The sequence below is a fragment of the Rattus norvegicus genome, chromosome 3 (assembly GCF_021556685.1).
Source record: "Rattus norvegicus strain SHRSP/BbbUtx chromosome 3, alternate assembly SHRSP_T2T, whole genome shotgun sequence".
NCBI lineage: Eukaryota > Metazoa > Chordata > Mammalia > Rodentia > Muridae > Rattus > Rattus norvegicus.
In genome coordinates this window covers 27,783,972-27,802,483 of record NC_141536.1, presented here as the reverse complement: position 1 = coordinate 27,802,483, position 18,512 = coordinate 27,783,972, and the positions used below count along the sequence as shown (strand labels likewise).

At 41.5% G+C, this 18,512-nt stretch overlaps 1 protein-coding gene and 1 pseudogene across 6 annotated transcripts in view; both read right to left on the bottom strand.

Annotated features, from left to right (window-relative positions):
* Arhgap15 (Rho GTPase activating protein 15) overlaps positions 1-18,512 on the bottom strand; it is a 604,300-nt gene that overhangs the window by 16,095 nt on the left and 569,693 nt on the right. The window lies entirely within an intron of this gene.
* On the bottom strand, positions 16,523-16,661 carry LOC120102110 (U2 spliceosomal RNA; annotated as a pseudogene).

The following is an 18,512-nucleotide window of genomic DNA, read 5'->3' as shown; positions in this document are numbered from 1 at the left end:
TCCCAGAAAAGCTTATGTGTAGCCCCCTAACCCCCACCATTGGCTCATGAACCATTTTGGTTGAATGATATGTCTGAAAGTGACATGGCTAATGAAGGAAAAGTCAGACATAACTCTTACCATTCCTCCTGGTTTTTAAGTACTATTTTCATGCTGTTTTCATTTGTGTGCCTAGTTCTTATCTCAGTCTTGTCCATTAGTCGTCAAATATAATAGGGATAAAATGGATTTTGAATTTTAAAACATGTTGTAATTATAATGTTGCTGTGATTATTAAACATTAAAATAATGACTCTGGTCCCATTAGGGCTAAGTCATTTGATTTGTGTTCTTTCAGTAAGGGTGAAACTCCGCAGGTAACTTAAGCTACTTTTAAGATTTCATGAACCCAGCATAAGTTAAACAACGTGACATGAAGGCTGGGACAGAGTAAGCGAGCTCCGAGGGAAACGTGTCAGTGAATTCCGAATAGCATCGTGCCGTGTTGCCTACTGTTGCCCTGTCTTGACCATGCTGACTTAACGTGGTAGCATGACAGAGAAGAGAGTGGAGAGATGGAAAGAGAAGTAAAACTGTGGGGATCACCATCATGGGGTCACAATCAGTCATTCACAGTGTTCTTACGGCCTGGAAAGAATCTCATACTCAGTGGAAGATATGACCTGTACGTGTTCCTTGCTTGCCAAGAGACAAACAGAAGTCGAGTATTCACAGGAAGAGATATCTGTTCTTAGACTGGAGGCTACCGCAGGAGAGTGTACACTGCACTTGAGAAAGTGAGCTGCTGACTTCCCATTTCTAGACTTTAGGGTAAGCTCTCTTGACAGCTCCCTGATTCCTTTAACACAGCAAATCTTTAATCAGTCTAGATATGTTAAAATGTGATTTTTTTTTTACAGCGAATTGACCTGAGTGGAGTACTTGAGTTGAAATGTGTATTTTTTTTCCCCCTCAAAAGCTGACTTGTGGGGAAGAAAAAAAAATCAGATATTCTATGATATACTTTGCCTTAGTGACAAGATGTTTTGGAGGAAATCATCCAAGCTTGAAATAAAATCTTTATTGAAAGTAATTCTACATTCATGCCAGTCAGATACATTGTCGGATTAGAGTAGATATCCCAGGGGAAAACTACAGTATATGCACCAGGCAGAGTTGATTATTTGGATCTCCTGTCATTTCTGAACTTTTCTGACAATGGCTGAGGCACTCACAACCGCTTCACTCTGTTTTCATCTTTATTTTGAGAGAAAGTTAATACACTTTACCTTAACTATGCCAAATGTACTGGAAAATAACCCAGCAATAAGATATACCCCACCTACTGAATAGTATGTGCTGTGTGGGGAGGGAGCATTTAGCTGTGCATTTTAAGGAAACAAACACAGACAGAAAATGACTGAAAGATGTTGTGATTATTTTTCTGCTTGAACTTTAAGATTTCCTTGGCAAAGCCTCCTGTAGGCTGCTTTACAGCCACCATGTGCACAGAACCAGGGGCCACAAATGGCTTTCACTGGGAGCTGCCTCCAAATGGCAGAACAGCCTTTATTTTTCCTATTAGAATAAGTCAGATATAAATATTATTTGGTGTCCAAGAAACGGCACAGGTGTGCCAGGTAACATTTATTTCCACTTAGAAACGAGCAACAGCTTATATGTCTCTTTTGAAAAGGTTACAGAATTGCACATTTTTATTGGATATAATTGATACTGAAAGACAGAAAATACACATAATTTTAAAAATATAATTATGTTCTGTTTTGTTTCAAAGCCTAATACCCTGTTGTGGTTGCAGAAGGCAGGAAAACATACCTCCAATAGGTACTTGAGAAGAATCATGTCGATTTGGAAATCCATGTCTTAATTTAATAGCTCTGTTCACCAGTGTATATAAAACTGACATCTCTCATGTCACCAGTGAACAGAAAAAAATGGGGGGGGGGAGTGAATTGGATTTCAAATTGGGTTTCAAGTTGAAGGACAGAAAAGATAAGTTTACATTGTGTGGCGGGAAGTCACTGCATAGCCCATCGGGTCAAATCTCGCCACAGAGCAAATAACATGATCTGAGATCATAGTTCCCACCTTTGAAATGTATTGACTATGGACGTTAACTTTACAATCAAAAGCTTTGCTTTTAAGTTAACAGAGATCACAGACATCCTCCAATAGGCGAGTAGATCAAAAATTATAATATATTCATGCAATAGAATACGAGTCAGTGGCAAGAAGAAATGAGTTCTGAAAGTTCCTAAACCCTTGGGGAGTTTGTGATGCAGCTGCCAAGTAAAGGAGACAATGATCCCAGTACCAGATTGTATTAGTTTGTTCTCTATTGCTAAGATAAACACCAGGGCTACAAAGCAGCTCGAGGAGGAAAGGGTTTATTTGGTTTACATAACCCAGGTCACGATTCATCACTAAGGAAAGGTAGGGCAAGAACTCAAGACAGGAACTGTAGCAAAGAACATGGAGGACTGATCGTACCCCATGATTGCTCAGCCCACTTTCCTAGATGCCCCAGGAGCACCTGCTCGGAGGTGGCACCACACCCATTGACCTGAGCCCTTCCACATCAATTATAAGTCAAGAAAGTCATCTTGCCCCCAGGCCAATCTGATGCAGGCACTTTCTCAATTGAGGTTCCCTTTTTGCATGTGACTCTAGTCTTGTGAGTCCAAGAAAAAGCAGACTAGAATGCTGATGTTCTGTAAAATCCAAAATTATGGAGGAAGAAAAGATCAGTAATCATGTAGAACTTCAGTTAAAGGAGAGAGGAGCTGAGAAATCGGAATGTTTTTAGGACAGTAAAGGTGTTTGGCATGATACCGTGGTGGTGCATTTGTGCCATTATCCATTTGCTAAACTCCATAGACACAGTGCATTCTAAAGTGAACTGCAGACTTTAATTGACAGTAGTTCAATATCCGGATCATCAGCTATAATATGTTGCCCATAACAGGAACAGGAGAAACTATGCCAGTGTGTGGCCCAAAAGGAACGCAAGTGTATGGGGACACTCTGTACTAAATGCTCGATTTCTTTGCAAAACTAAATCTGTTCAGAAAAATAAAATGTTATCTTTTAGAAGGAATAAAAAGAACCCAATGCTCTTGAAACCAGATTACATCCATTTGGGCCAGAGGTTGCTTGCCCAGTCACCTAACTTTATGTCACATACACTTGAGCCTCGCTGCTCTGTCTGTGGCCACACCCACACTCGGCTCCATGCCCCAAACCATATTTAAGCATGCCTCTATGAGGAAGTATTTAGAAATTGTATTCTGAACATTTTGTTATTTGCTTTCTTGGCATTTAAACATTCAGATTGTATTACATTGTTGTTGACATGTTTTATTTTTATCTCTATTCCATGCACATATGTTTTATCTTTCTCAATGAGCTCGTTTATGTGGTGTTTTACCTCCAGCTTCCCTCCTAGATCCGGGTGCAGGAAAAAGTCGGGGCACTCCATACCTTAATGTTGTTCGAGCATTTGCTTTCTGTGTTCTGGTGGAGGTTTTTCTCCAGCTCCCTGCTGCCTTGGCTCTAGCAGAAAGGAACTGGACTGAACCAAATACTTTTCTATATGCAGAAGAACAAAGCCAACCACAGATACCCTTTTTTATATTTCTCTCGAGTCTAGATTAGAAAGCCACGCTCAGTGAGGCGAGCTGCCGGGTTCTTGTCACGCCGTTTGTTTTGCCTGCCTCTTATTTTGTCTATTTTTCGATCTTTCTGAGAACACATTACTGTGCATAACTGGAGAATATACTTTGGGTGGACAACAATACAATGTAATAGTTAGGAAATTTTTTTTTGAGGGAAAAGGGAACTTGTTAAGTGTAAAATATCATCCTCAGATATCTTATTCTTAAAACTTTTATGAGTTGGTGTAAAATTACTTTAAGGTTAAGGTGTCATTTATAGAACGTAAGTTTGTTTCCAAATGACTTGGTTCCTTACTGAAAGTGTTAAAATAATATAAAAAGAGAACTGTCTAGGTTCAAAAGATGAGTGGCTATTTATCAAATGAGAACACACCAAAGAGAATCTCAAATGATCCATTTCAGACCTATGGGTTTGAACAGCGACTCCAGACAGCGGCTAACCCAGAACACGGGGAAACACAGGGAGGCACTGAGGCTTAGCCTCGTCACTGTGGGCTGCTGAAGTGGGAGACCTGCTCCGCAAGAACACAGAAAGCTTGGGGCTTTTTCTCACCTGTCTCCATGTTTGATTACCAGAATGGCCATGGGCATTCATTTAACCTTCCTCAGCCTCAGCTTCCTGCCTCATTTGCAGTACAAGTCAGTTGGCCTAGGAGACTTCTTATTTCTTTGTGCTAGAAATTTGGTTTTCAACAAATCAAAACTGTTTTTTTTTTCCCCTTCGAACTTGAACTAGTTTGTATGGAAGCCAGACAAACTTAGAAACACACCGGAGACATAAGCATCTATTGCAAAAGAAGTTAAACTCACAATAGTTTCTTGCATATATGTGTACAATCTAAATGTCTGTTTATGCATAGCTCACTATATGGGAGTAATATATGTATTCATTTTTTTTTTTGGTTCTTTTTTTCGGAGCTGGGGACCGAACCCAGGGCCTTGCGCTTCCTAGGTAAGCGCTCTACCACTGAGCTAAATCCCCAGCCCCTCATTTTTTAAAATAAAGAATGAGGGCTGGAGAGATGGCTCGGTGGTTAAGAGCACTGACTGCTCTTCCAGAGGTCCTGAGTTCAAATCCTAGCAATCACATGGTGGCTCACAATCATCTGTAATGAGATCTGGTGCCCTCTTCTGGTGTGTCTGAAGATAGCTACAGTGTACTCATTTACAATAAATAAATAAATAAATAAATAAATAAATAAATAAATAAATCTTTAAAAAAATGAAATAGTAAGCCAGAGACTAGGAATTAAAAGAGAATAACAGACAGGAACCTCCTGTTGTCTTGGAAACAGATTGTTCTTTAGAGAGCCTAGCTAGGAATGGTGGCTTTGCATGGACTGGTCTGCTCTAGCAGGGGTTGGCTCCTGGGTATGCATCATCTGCCTCAGGGTGACTACTTGAGGACTCTGAGGTTGAAACCACTGAGTGGAAAGGGGAAGTGATCAACCAACAATGCCTATATAGGTTTAAAAATGAAAAAAAAATGGCGGTCTATGTATTAGAGTCATGCCATTCACTACAAAAGCAATTTTGAAATGAAACAGAACATCTACAGAAGCAATGAGTGGTGTTGGATCTCACAGGTGGTCAGGAATCTGGGAGCTTGAGAGGCAAGCTTCTGAGGCTGCTGGGGTGGATGGGTATTGACTCATGTCAAGCTAAAGTTATTGTTCACCTTCCTCGAAGAAGGAAAAAAGTATTGACAGATGGATAGAAGCACCAAAGTGGGCAAATATTTAGGCATTCCTAAAACATATAGGAGCAGTTTATGTTCATAAATATTTGAAGTAGAATTTTAGAATATTTACATACATGGCGTATCTCATGGATCTTTGCAGATTAGCGCCTGCTTCTTCTGCTTCTTCTTCTTCTTCTTTTTTTTTTTTTTTTACAAAACAACCGTGCAATCTTTGAAATGTGTAATTTTAAAGCCCAGTTTCCAGGAGGTAAAAATTTCCTCCCAATATTTTTTTTCACTTTTTATTAATAAAGCCTCTTCCTGGTCACACATGCGTACAGAGGAGCGCACTGTTGAAAGGACAAACGGTCTCTCCATGGTTAAAATGATGTCCTGGGGCTTAGTGGATAAAGTATTTGCCTTGCAAGCGTGAGACCAGAGTTTACCTCTCCAGAACCACGTAAAGCTGGTGTGGTACTGTGTAGCTGTAAAGCCAGGGAACCTAAGGAAGATGAGAGATGGAGACCAGAGAACAGGCTCTGGCCAGCTAACCTGGCAGATGCAGTGGTGTGTAACAGTTTCAGCCTCAAAACAGGACATAATGGACTGACTTCTAAAGTTCTCCTCTTACTTCTTCATGTGTGCTATCATGTGCACACACACACACACACATATACATACATACACACACATGCACACACACATGCACACATATAGTCTCGAACCTCTAATATCAGCTACTTAGTGATGATTTTTACTATTGTTGCATTACAGATAGAGGAGAGGCGTATAAAGCTGGCGAGGAGGAGAGAGTCAGTGGAATCTCTCTTTTGTGCTTATACTTTGGTATCTTGTGTGGTGTCTCACAACAGAGCCCGATGTGGGAGGATTAGTAATATCGCAACACTCCTGATTTATAGCAGCTCAATGAGGTTAAACAGCTTGATTCATTTCAGTTGGATAAGAAAAAAATCCGTGTTGAATCTGAATCCTTGCTAGGCAGTGAACACAAACTCGTGCTCATTATTACTTATGGGCCTTTTCTTTATGGATGAAGGGTTTCTCAGCCAAGTAGCACTAGTCACCCAGCTGATGACCATAAGGAAAGGCAAACACTGTCAGTAGAATAACATCCTCAGCCAAGTGTTTATGTTGGATACGTATACAATACAGAACTGTTCCTAACTAATGAGACAGAGTGGCCTCCCTAAGTCTCTCTGCCTTTGTATTATTTCTTGCCACCCATGTGTTGAGCGAAAATTTCTCAGGACTCAAGCCCCATACTACTGGCAAGTTCTGCTTCATTGCAAGCTGGATTTATTCTTTCTGTGTCCAAGTGAACATCATACATCAAGTATCTGTGAGGTAGCTCTGAGTACAATTGTGACACAACGGTTAATGTATCGCTCCCAGGGATGATTAACTCACATAGAGAATAATTTAAACAATGAAACGATCAGGATTGGTCAATATTTTAAAACATTACTCATGGTTTTTTTGGAGGGGAGTCATAGCTCCCAAATCTGTGGGTTCATTGCATTGTCAAAAAGCATTTTTTCTTTCTTAAATCATCTCCCACTACAAACAATGAAACACCTAATCTTTTCTACTGAGGACCTGACTTTCATCTCTACGCTCCAGCCTGAGGATTGGTTTAGCTTCCCTTTAACCTACAATCTGGAACTTTCTTCTCTGGTGGATGAAAGAATGCATTATAGACCTTTCAAACATGTTCTCGATGAGTTCAATACCAAGCTGAGATATTTGTTCAGACACTGGGACAGAGGATCAGCTCACCTGGGTCTAGAAGGCAAATTACAGTTACCTGTGCTCAAAGCCTACATGCAGTCTCCTCTTGCTAGTCTTTCTCTCTTCCTCTCTTAGTTTCAAAACCAGATACCTCTTGTCTCTATACCCTGCGGTATAGAGACAGCCTGTCCCTCTCCTTTTCCAAGTCTCAGCTCACTTAACCCCTGCCTGGGTCAGAGCCCCAGGCCCCTTGCTTTCCTGGCAGGAGAATAAAGACAGCTGGCAGTGAGCAGAGTCTGTGGAGGAGAATATGAGCACAGCCGTGGTTCTGGCTCTGCTGCCTGAGAACTCCCTCTGTCAGGGACCGGCATGGGCTTCCCACACTTGCTACACGGACAGATGTTTTCAATTATTATCCCTGACAAGCCTTCAGGCCAGGTTCCCTTCTGATTGGCTGTCTCTGGACTCCAAGGAGAATAAAGGAAACTGAGGCTAGGACACCGAACCCCTCAGTCATCACTTTAATCATGTTTCTCTGCGGCAACTGGTTGAGTTGGACAGTTCTCCCAGCACTGGAACCTTTTTGTAAACAGAGACTCGATTTCCTTTGAAACCTTTCTTTCATTCTGGTTTTAAGCTTTCTGCCAATAGTTCTTCTGTCATTACACGAGAGCGAGACATTTGTCATTTCTTAACCAATCCTTCCCTTTTGTTGTCCTTCCAGAATGTTGAATACATACCAGAATACAGTGGGAGTTGTAACTTAGAGGACTGGAACTTGAGAGTATTGGACTTCTAGACATGTCTGTACATAATCCTCTACAAAAACAACCTACGTGTGATCTGGGAAGGAGCCCGCTGGCCAATGATTCCACTCACTATAACAGGACAAGATTCCCTCCCTGAAGTCAGCAACCACTTTCCAGATCAGACTTGCATGACTAGTTTTGCCACATGAGACACTGCTCTAACACTGCTAGTAGGCTGTGCTGTCTTTTTTCACAGTAGACATACACAAGTACAGTAATGGTTGTACTTGCCCTAATTCCCTCGTGTGTTATTGACTTTGATGTGGCTATGACCAAAGTACGTGACCGAACAACTTAATGAAAGAGAGGTTAATTTCGAGTCAAGATTTCAGAGGGTTCAGTCTATGGTTGCTTGGCTCCATGGACTGTGGGAGAACATCACAGTGGTGGGAGTCTACGAATGAAGAGGTAAACAGGAGGTGGTGGTGGGGAGGACACACCAGGGACAGGCTAAGTATAACATTTAGGAACACCTCTCCCCAATGAGGTTGAGCCCCAGAGCCCAAAGTTTCCTCTTGAGATTACTTCTTGAAATTGAGAGGGGATCCAAGCATTGGACACACACAGGGGCCATTCTGTAGTCAAGCCATAACATCTTGATTGCCTTCTCTTCTTTATTTTGCCTTCCTTCTTTTCTTAAGGGGTATCTGGTGATCAATTCATCTTCCTCTGAAAATGCAGTGACAACATTAACAATAGGGAGGACCTGAGACGTGGCTGTCAGAGACCTCCGGTAGGTCCTTCCTCCATACTTTCTTATTTATTGAGCTTTGCTAAGTTTGGTATCATTCGCTCCACTCCTCCTGCCTCTCTGAAAAAAAATCCTCAGTTCATTTTTACTTCCCATTGTTTTAAATGTCATACATGGGATTAGAAAGAAATGTTTTCAAGATGCTTCCGTGTTTCTACACATCATGTTCTTTGATGTCCTGAAATTTGTTTTGTGTGTGGTCCTCGCTCATGTACCCAGACTGCCTTGTTTCAGCTGCCATTTTAAGAGCAATAGTAGGAAACATGCAAGGCTCGGTCTTTAGTGAGACAGAATACAATCTATAGCATCAGTTACTTAAGACCTGCGTCTCCATTATGTTCCTAAAAAGAAAAAGTGTCCTTGACTTTCGTTCTTAATTCTTTTTTCTTTAAAGCCTACTGATAGAATGTTATAGGATGTTAATTCATTCTTTTCAAAAAAGGCACATGAGGGTTAAAACATATGTTTCCTTCTTCACTCCGAAAAAAAAAATCATTCCAATCTTTTTGGGGGATCACATATAGCTCTTAAGCAGCTGAAGCTAAAAAACATCAGAGTTGGCCTGACTTCAGTTATCACCGAGTCGCGGAGATCAAGCCAAATTTTTGAAGTGAATGGTTGAACATTTTAAAAATAAAAGACATTAAATATCCTTCTCCTGAGCATGCTCAGTAGGAGACTTTAAAATATTTTCTTTAGGTCAGTTTTATTTTACTTGCTTCTTGGTAAAATTTTTAACAAAACCTATCTAATAGTCCTTATTGATGATGTCTGCCAATGCCCCAGCCAGGGCCCAAGTATTCAGTCCGAGACTTTTTCACTGTGTATATTCAGGGGCCACTCCTGGTCAAGGGGAGTGATTTGCTCTGGTCCTTTTATAATTATTGTCATTGCTTGGTTTAGTGATTTGGAATGGGACAAACTTGGAGAAGAGGACGAGTGAGAAGATGCTGAAACAGCATCTCAGGAATGTGGTAGGTCGATCACAGTTGCTAAATCCTTGCCCTGTCTTTTTCCTTTTATCAAATTACTTATAACCGTAATGTTTTGAAAAATGAGGAGGATTATTTCAGTATTGGAGAGGCGACAAGCAGTTGAAGTCAGTGTTCAAATACAAAAATACAGCTCTCAAACCGAAAGCAGCCCTTATCATTTCCTGAACAGTTTCCTTTTACAGCACTAAATAGCTTTGCATTACTGACAATCTGGGGCCCCATTTATCTTGTAACAAGACAGGAACTGCCCCGTGTTACTTGGGACTAGATCAATTGACAGGCCTGGCAGATAGTTGACATTATGCTTGTTATCACCACAACACTGTTTCAAGATGTAAATTTCTGAAATGGTATCAACGGCCTGGTGGGAAATTGCTTCTTACTGTACAGTTCCTTCACTGGTCTGTCCGCTGCAATTTCAGGACCCCAGTGCCTAATGACATCCTCCAGTCGAATATTTCAATTGAGGACTATTGTACATGTATAATAGCTCAAGGGAGTTGCTTCTCGGTAAGATTCCAGCTTAACCTGTCACAGGATGTCAGGAGGCAGATTTTGACGTATCTGTGCTTACTAATATGCAGTCAAATATGCAGGTACTCAGGTGGGGCCTCACATACAGGCACAGCTCAGTAGACTATCTGTAGATTGGTCTAGGTGTATTAGTCTGATGGAAAATTATGTTCAAGCTATAGAGTCAAGAGTAACAAGGAAAACGTTGTTTTACTAGCTGACGGTAAGATTTCATTTAGGCGAGAGAATTATCTATTTTTCCTTTTTGCTTAGCAAAACACTTGGTGGACATTTTGGTTGGGAAGACGCAGTCAGAGAAATGAGAACCAAATTTTCTACCTAAAACAGAAAAGAGGACTTCTGTGGCTGTGTGCTCAGAGATTATAATCTGAGAGCAGAGTCTGGGCTGAGTGTCATGGTAACATCAGAGGCCAAGTGAAAACACTCTCGCAATTCTGAGAGGAGGAGGGAGAAGGAAAGGGGACCCGCAACACCAGGGATGCTCACTCCAAAGTGGAAGGTATCTGCTGGCCTGGATGCTGGGTCAGCTTCCTGTTCATGTTGATGTATTGGTAAAGTTCTGGCAGTGCTTTGGTCAGGAGTGAAATGCTGGAAAACAAGGTAGAGGAATTGTCGGGGACGCTCCTGTAGGAAGGCATGGGTACTTGACAGCTAAGAAGCTCCAGAAATGGTCAAGAAACCCCTGACCATCACCTCAGAGATGCTGAATGCCTGATTTTATAAGAGTAGAAGAATGAATATATTTTACTTTATTTTTAAGGGAACGACGATAACGTAGATTGAAAGAAGATAGTTCCCAGGATTCTTGGTGCTGTATCTTCTCTGCCTCAGGTGCTCGGGGATCCTGTCAGGCCATTGATCCCAAGATGCAGCAAACGTGGGCTGTCTGTAGTCAGTTCACACGTGTGGAGCTTCTGCTGTGATTCTGCCTTTCCTCTCCTCTCCCCGTCAGGATTTAGTCCTGGGTCCCAGTTGGGTTGCTCCAGAGTTTGAGTCTCACGTGAAAGCTTTGGTAGCTCCTTTTCCTAAGTGATAGTCTTTTTCTGCCCTCTCAAGCATATTGAAGCTGCTCTTGTTGCCCACCCCCAAACCTGGAGCCTTCCAAGACATGGATGCTTACAGATGGAGTTGCTTACCTTCACATGGGCCAATCTCTTTGTAAAATCTTTTCTTTCTGTGTTCACGGGGAGAAATCCTAGCTCTTTTTTTTTTTCTTTTTTTCGGAGCTGGGGACCGAACCCAGGGCCTTGCGTTTGCTAGGCAAGCGCTCTAACCACTGAGCTAAATCCCCAACCCCGAAATCCTAGCTCCTTAATACAGCGTGTCTTCTTCTACACCTGACAGCACACTTTCTTGTCACATTTATTTAATATTCTCCATGATTATTAGAAAAAACATTCCTTTTATTCCTAGTGGGTAGACTTGGCCACATACTGCCATGGATCTTATTTTGGTGGGGTGAATGGATTTGAATTAAAAAATGGGCCTAACAAGCCTCCTTTTTACTGGTTATTTTATTTATTTACATTTCAAATGTTATCCCCCTTCCCAGTTTACCCTCCACAAGCTCCCTCTCCCTCCCTCCCTTCCTCCTGCCTCTATGAGGGTGTTTCCCCCACCTGCTCACCTACTCCTGCCTCAGCAGCCTAAGTGTTCCCCTATCCTGGGTCATTAAACCTCCACAGGACCAAGTGGCTCCCCTCCCACTGATGCCACATAAGGCCACCCTCTGCTACATATCCAGCTGGAGCCATGGGGTCCCCCTGTGTGCTCTTTGGTTGGTGGTTTAGCGTTTTCAACAAATGGTGCTCATTCAACTGGAGGTCAGCAGGTAGAAGAATGCAAATTGACCCATTCTTATCTCCTTGTACAAAGCTCAAGTCCAAGTGGATCAAGGACCTCCACATCAAACCAGATATATGAATCCAATAGAAGAGAAAGTGGCAAAGAACCTCGAACATATTGGCAGAGGGGAAAATTTCCTGAACATAATACAAATGGCTTATGCTCAAGATCAAGAATTGACAAATGGGACCTCACAAAATTGAAAAGCTTCTGCAAGGCAAAGGACACTGTCATTAGGACAAAACAGCAATCTGCAGATTGGGAAAAGATCTTTACCAACCCTACATCTAATAGAGGGCTAATATCTCAAAAAGTTAGGCTCCAGAGAACAAATAACCCTATTAAAAATGGGGTACAGAGCTAAACAAAGAATTCTCAACTGAAGAATCTTGAATGTCTGATAAGCACTTAAAGAAATGTTCAATATCCTTAGTCACCAGGGAAATGCAAATCAAAACAACCCTGAGATTCCACCTCACACCAGTCACAATAGCTAAGATCAAAAACTCAGCAGATGCTGGTGAGGATGTGGAGAAAGGGGAGCACTCCTCCATTGCTGGTGGGATTCCAGGCTGGCACAACCACTCTGAAAATCAGTTTGGTGGTTCCTCAGAAAATTGGAAATAGTTCTATCTGAGGACACAACTATACTACCTCTGGGCATATACCCAAAAGATGCTCCAACATATAACAAGGACACATGCTCTACTATGTCCATAACCTCCTTACTTATAATAGCCAGAAGTTGGAAGGAACCCAGATGTTCCTCAACAGAGGAATGGATACAGAAAATGTGATACATTTACACAATGGAGTACTGCTCAGCTATTAAAAACAATGATTTCATGAAATTCATAGGCAAATGGATGGAATTAGAAAATGTCATCCTGAGTGAGGTAACCCAAACACAAAAAAACACACATGGTATGCACTCACTGATAAGTAGATAATGGCCCAAAAGAAGCTTGGAATACCCATGATACAACTCACAGACCATATGAAACTCAAGAAGAAATAAGATCACACAAAGTGTGGTGCTACAGTACTACTCAGTAGGGGAAGAGAATCATCTTTGGGAAGTAGAGGGAGAGAGGAATCTGAGAGGGAGAGAGGAGGGGGGGAAAGGGGTTCAGTTCAGCTATGGGAGGAGATGAGGGAGAAGTACAGAGAGTTGGGAATTTGAAAGTACGTGTGTAGCAGTGGGGGAGGGGGATTGGGGCATAGGCACTAGAAAGTCCCAGATGCCAGGAATCTGAGAGGTTCCTAGGACCCAACAGGAAGGACTTTAGCCAAAGTAACCATAAAAGGGGAGATAGAACCTATAGAGACCATATCCAGTGGATAGACACCGTCCCCAGTTGAGTGACAGGGCCATCTGCCCACCTCAAAAATATTAATCCAGAATTCCTTCTGCCAAAAGGAAATGCACGGACAGAGTAGAGCAGAAACTGAAGGAAAGGCCCTCCAGAGACTGCCCAACCTAGGGATCCATCCCATCTGTAGATTACAAATGTAGACAATATTACTGATGCCAAGAAGTGCTTATTGACAGAAGCCTGGTATAGCTGGTCCCCTTGAGGCTCTGCCAGAGCTGAGCCAATACCGATGTGGATGTACACAGCCAAACATTGGACTGACTGCAGGGAACCCAATGAGGAAGTCAGGGGAAGGACTGTAGGAGCTGAAGGGGTTTGCAACTTCACAGGAAGAACAACAATATCAACCAATCAGATCCCCTAAAGCTTCCAGGGACTAACTAGCCTCTTTATTGGCACTTAATCTTCAGATTAAGAATTTTGTTGAGGGAAGAGTGGGGGGGGGGTGGATTTTGTTGGATAGGAGGGGTTTCTTTGGTGGGAATGTAGGGTAGATAAAAGAGCATAGGGTAAATACGATGAAAATACAATATATAAAAATACCTTATTAGAAATTGTCAAATTGTAAACAAAAACATATCAATAGAAAATCTGAATAAAATTGAATCTATGGTCTTCACAAAGCAGAACATGTGATTTGCATTGGGTTAGCAATTTAGATCATGAATGAAAAGGGATAAAACCAAAGCCCACACTGAGCCTACTCAGAATTCATTTTCTCCTCATCCAAGTAATACTTAAAGTGTTGTGATCGTGAAAATTTGACTTTCCAAAGCAAGGTAAGTGATACCCAAAACCTTCCTAGATGACAGCACCTGCTCACCTGTAAGAACTTTAGATTTTGGCTGTTAATGAGTACCGAAATGCCCAAAACAACACAGAACTCTGTGTGGCTTTCCCTAAACCTCCAGGTAAGACGATACATGTTGCCACTGCTGCTTATGTTTCAGGACTCTGATTCTGAAAACAGTAGTGTAGTAACATATGTATTGCAGAAAAGAGAAAAGTCATGAGAGCACCCAAAAGTATGGAGACAACTGCCCCTTCCACACAGTTGTCCAGTCAGAAGACTGCCTGTCATCAAACAACTCTCCAATGTCCTTTTAGATACTGCCTGATCCATAGTATAATTTAGAACTGCCAAACAAGTTCCTCTTATGTTCTTCTTAGGGACGCACATACAGCCTAATACTTAAGACTAATAATGGCTTTAGAACGTCACCAAGAATGCATCCTGCACGTTCTACAATTTTCTTTTCATGTTGTTTTCTTCCCAGTGTGCAGGGACGACTTTACAGTAACAAGGTTACAATTCTGGTTATGGAGTTTTGAGCATACCAGTTAGAGGTAGTTGTTTAAGAAATCTAAGTAAAGATGTGACATTCGTGGCTGAATATTAAGAACTAGGCCCTGGGTTCGGTCCCCAGCTCTGGAAAAAAAAAAAAAAGAACCAGGGAAAGTCAGGTAGAAGAGAGTGCAGAAAGGCTCCTGACAGGTGGTAGAGGCCCTTTTGGCTGATTGCTCATACCCAGCTCTCCATAAAATAGCTGACCAATGCCCACAACACATTTGATGTTCCCAGCTAGCTAATGACTCTCAACTGTGCACATCTGTTCCCACTAGAGGGAGGTCCCAGGAGAGAGTCCCAAACAAGTTTATGCCATTTGTACTTATTATTGTAATTATGTAATTTAATTATCTATTATGTACGCTGATGGGATACGAGAGTAAAAAGGAAGAGGGCTGCTTCAGAAACACTTTCTTTGGAGAGAAGGTAAATTCTATCTAAAGTTTCCAAGTGTTTTCTCCGAGGATGGTGTTAGGTATGGCTGAACTTGCAAAGATTTCCGCCCCTCCCCCCCCAAATCCATCACAGTTGATATTGATCTTTTCCATTTTCCTATCCGCATGGCCTTTGTTCTATTTCTTGTCAGTAGCATCTAGTTATCATTCACATTGTAAAGTGACTTGCTTGTAATATTTCATTTGATATACATGATAATAATTATCATTTTTTAAAAAATGACATTGTGCGTTCAGTACTACACTGAGCACACTGTGGCTATCTTATCCATTTAATCCTCACAATACACCTATTTTCATGTAAAAACGCAAAGGGTAGAAGGAATGAGAGCTTGGTGCATCCTCACAGCTAAGAAGCCAAACTTCTGACATTGGGACCTACACTACTTCATTCTGAAGCCTTATCCCCTATTACCGAACTACGCTGACTCTATCCGGTCATGTTTATGGACTGTCCACCCTAGGTTGAGAGTTCAGTGTCTGCTTTACCTGCGGTGTGCTTTCCTGTCATGTGGGTGAAGGAACACACAGTTCGATGGATATTACTTCTTACTCTTTTGATAAAACAGCGCCAGCTTGCTGAAATACAGAAGATTGAGGCAACTTTCCCTAACTATAGATACCAGTGCTCCTTAATGGCAATTAGCCTCTACTTACTACTACTGATTGGGCTATTATTTCCATCAAAGATAGATGAATTGTTGGGGGTGATCATAGCACTATTTTACAACAGTAGGCTGGTAGATTTTTTTTTTCTCCCTTGACGTCCAGTCATTATCCTTCTTCCCTTTAATGAGATCCTGTTTGGGAGAAATCATTTCTTTCCCACTCCCAGTCTTTGTGTTTGAGTGAAGTTAACCCAGGACCGGCCTGTGCTCCAAATCCAGCTAATGAGAGGCATTCTTTTGCTGTAGAGAATGGACCAGGAACGAACAAGAAACAAACAAGGGACACCAGCCAGGCCAAGGAAAGTGATTCCTGAGAGTTTCTCTTCTGACAGTAAAAGAGCAGCTTGCATGCCCCCAAGGATGTGAAGTGACAGGATACAATCCTGGCAGTGCCATGTTGCTGCCAGGAAAATAAAAGACTTCTACTTCCAAACCAAGTTGACCCAGTGGTGAACAGAGTTGAGCGATGGAAAAAGAAGTCTTGTCAATACCCTTTGGCACTGGCTTTAACACTCAGAGTTCTATCTAATCATTGAAACTTTCATTTATACAGCTCAGTAGATTTTTCTCTTTCTCCTAACCAGGTTGGTTTGGGCTCTTTGTCATTTGGACCCAATCTCACATATGTAAAGTCTAGATATGATTTCATAGGGTCCATAATGCAATTTATGAATATTGATCTAGAACGGTAGCCTGTAAATATGTAGAGGAAAAAAAGAAAATTGTATCCACACTTGATACTACACTTGATCTTAGCCAAAAGGCTGAGAAGCAATGAAAATCGTTATCTGAAAAAGGCTGTGCATAGCAGCCTCTGTATTTCGGTACTGGCTGATACTTTGACTTCAGTACTTCATAGCTTTACATTGTTCTTTACATTAAAAAGGGATTTACCAATTTGCTAAATAAAAGGACTTGATTAAAAGAGAGGATACGTAACATTTAACATTTCAGAATTTGTATTCCTTAGGAGTTTTCAGATAGAATATTCAGGAGGAATGCCCCCTCCCCCCACCCCCATGATGCTTCTTAAATGAATTTTAAAAATCAAGACTTCTTTGAGGAATATCTCTTGCAAAACACATACTCTTGTATACACACATCCACACAGGAAGAGAAATCCATTCAGGTACAATCGAACTTGCAATCAAGAATGACTCAAATAGGACCTTTCTCATCAACACAGCACATCCCAAAATCTCTTTGTAAAGTAAATCAGATTATATGAGTTAATTGATTCCAGGCAGCATCGGCAACTGCAGGTGGAAATGGAATAACAGGATGCTTATTAATGAAGAACTATTCATCAAAATTGACAATACCAATTTCTGTTTGTTGCATTCGAAGGATTCCTGCAGTGGTTATAGACACATTTGTTGAAATTTTAAACATAATTTTGAAAAGAGGCTGTATTAACACATGGGAATTTTAGCTGAGGATTTGGGCCACTGATATTTGTAATGGTGAAAAGATACTCCTAAATGCAATTTGACAAGCAATGCCAAAGATGCCCGTGGTAATTAATTAGTACTTAATTGAGACCACAGAACAACAGGACATAGGGATCAGTACTCAGAGCCATTTTCCCCTCAGGCCTCAAGTCATGAGGGCCAGCAGTGTGGCTGCAAACTGAAGGTCAGTAAGTAGATTGGAGGAACACGTTGACACAGGACATTTCATGATGGATCTCCCTCACCCTTTGCTGCTGCCCCTGGCTATCGCTGATGAGGAGAGGACTGTGATTATCTGAGGGAAATTTATTGCTCAGACACATCTAAACTGAGGTAGGCGCTACCCTCACATCTTGGATGAGGAGGGATACTTCAGAGTGATTCAAGCTCAAATGTTAGTGAGCACAAGGGTTGGCTGACAAAAAGGCACATGGATTTAGAATGGAGAATAGTTGACATTTCCTGGCTTTGCATGGCTAGATTTAAGATTTTTGTAAAAGTAAACCCCTATGGAAATGTCCTACAACAAAGTTTTATAGACTTTCTGGTTAAAAAAAAATCAAATAGGTAAATGTAAATATGTTAAGATATTCTCCTCTCTGAAAAGTAGACCATAGATATAATAGTAGTTTGGTCTTCAATACATAAAAGACATCTACAGGTTAAATCTTAAATGTTCTCCGTGCTCCGCAGGCTTCCCCAAGGCACAGCCCCACACCTAGTCTTCCTAGGTGTGACCACACTTCTACCACAGGGGAAGCTCCTGCTCCTCAGCTGAGCAAATGAAGATGTGGAAATGACTTCCTCTAATACCAGAGAGAATTAACGGACTGTTTCTGACTGAAAACTCATGGTAGCTTGCCTGGCAAATGTGACTAAGAGAATAGTTTTGTCAAAACTGTCTCTTACAGAAAAGGAATTTTGGCAGTTTCGATTTCTTTTTTTGTAAGCTTAGATTTGAAGGTCAGCAGTGGAAAGCTCTGCTCACTGACGTAACTAGGAGCTGGAGTCTCGGTTCCTGAGTACCGAGCCCTCCATCCACGAGGCCTACACTACGCTGAAGGGCCTTCACTCTCCAAAATAGGCTTAGATATCTACAGATACATGTAGACACATGTAGCTCCTTCAGGGATCTGCTTTATGTGGTTCCACATGTGCCTGCAGTTAGCAAAGCAG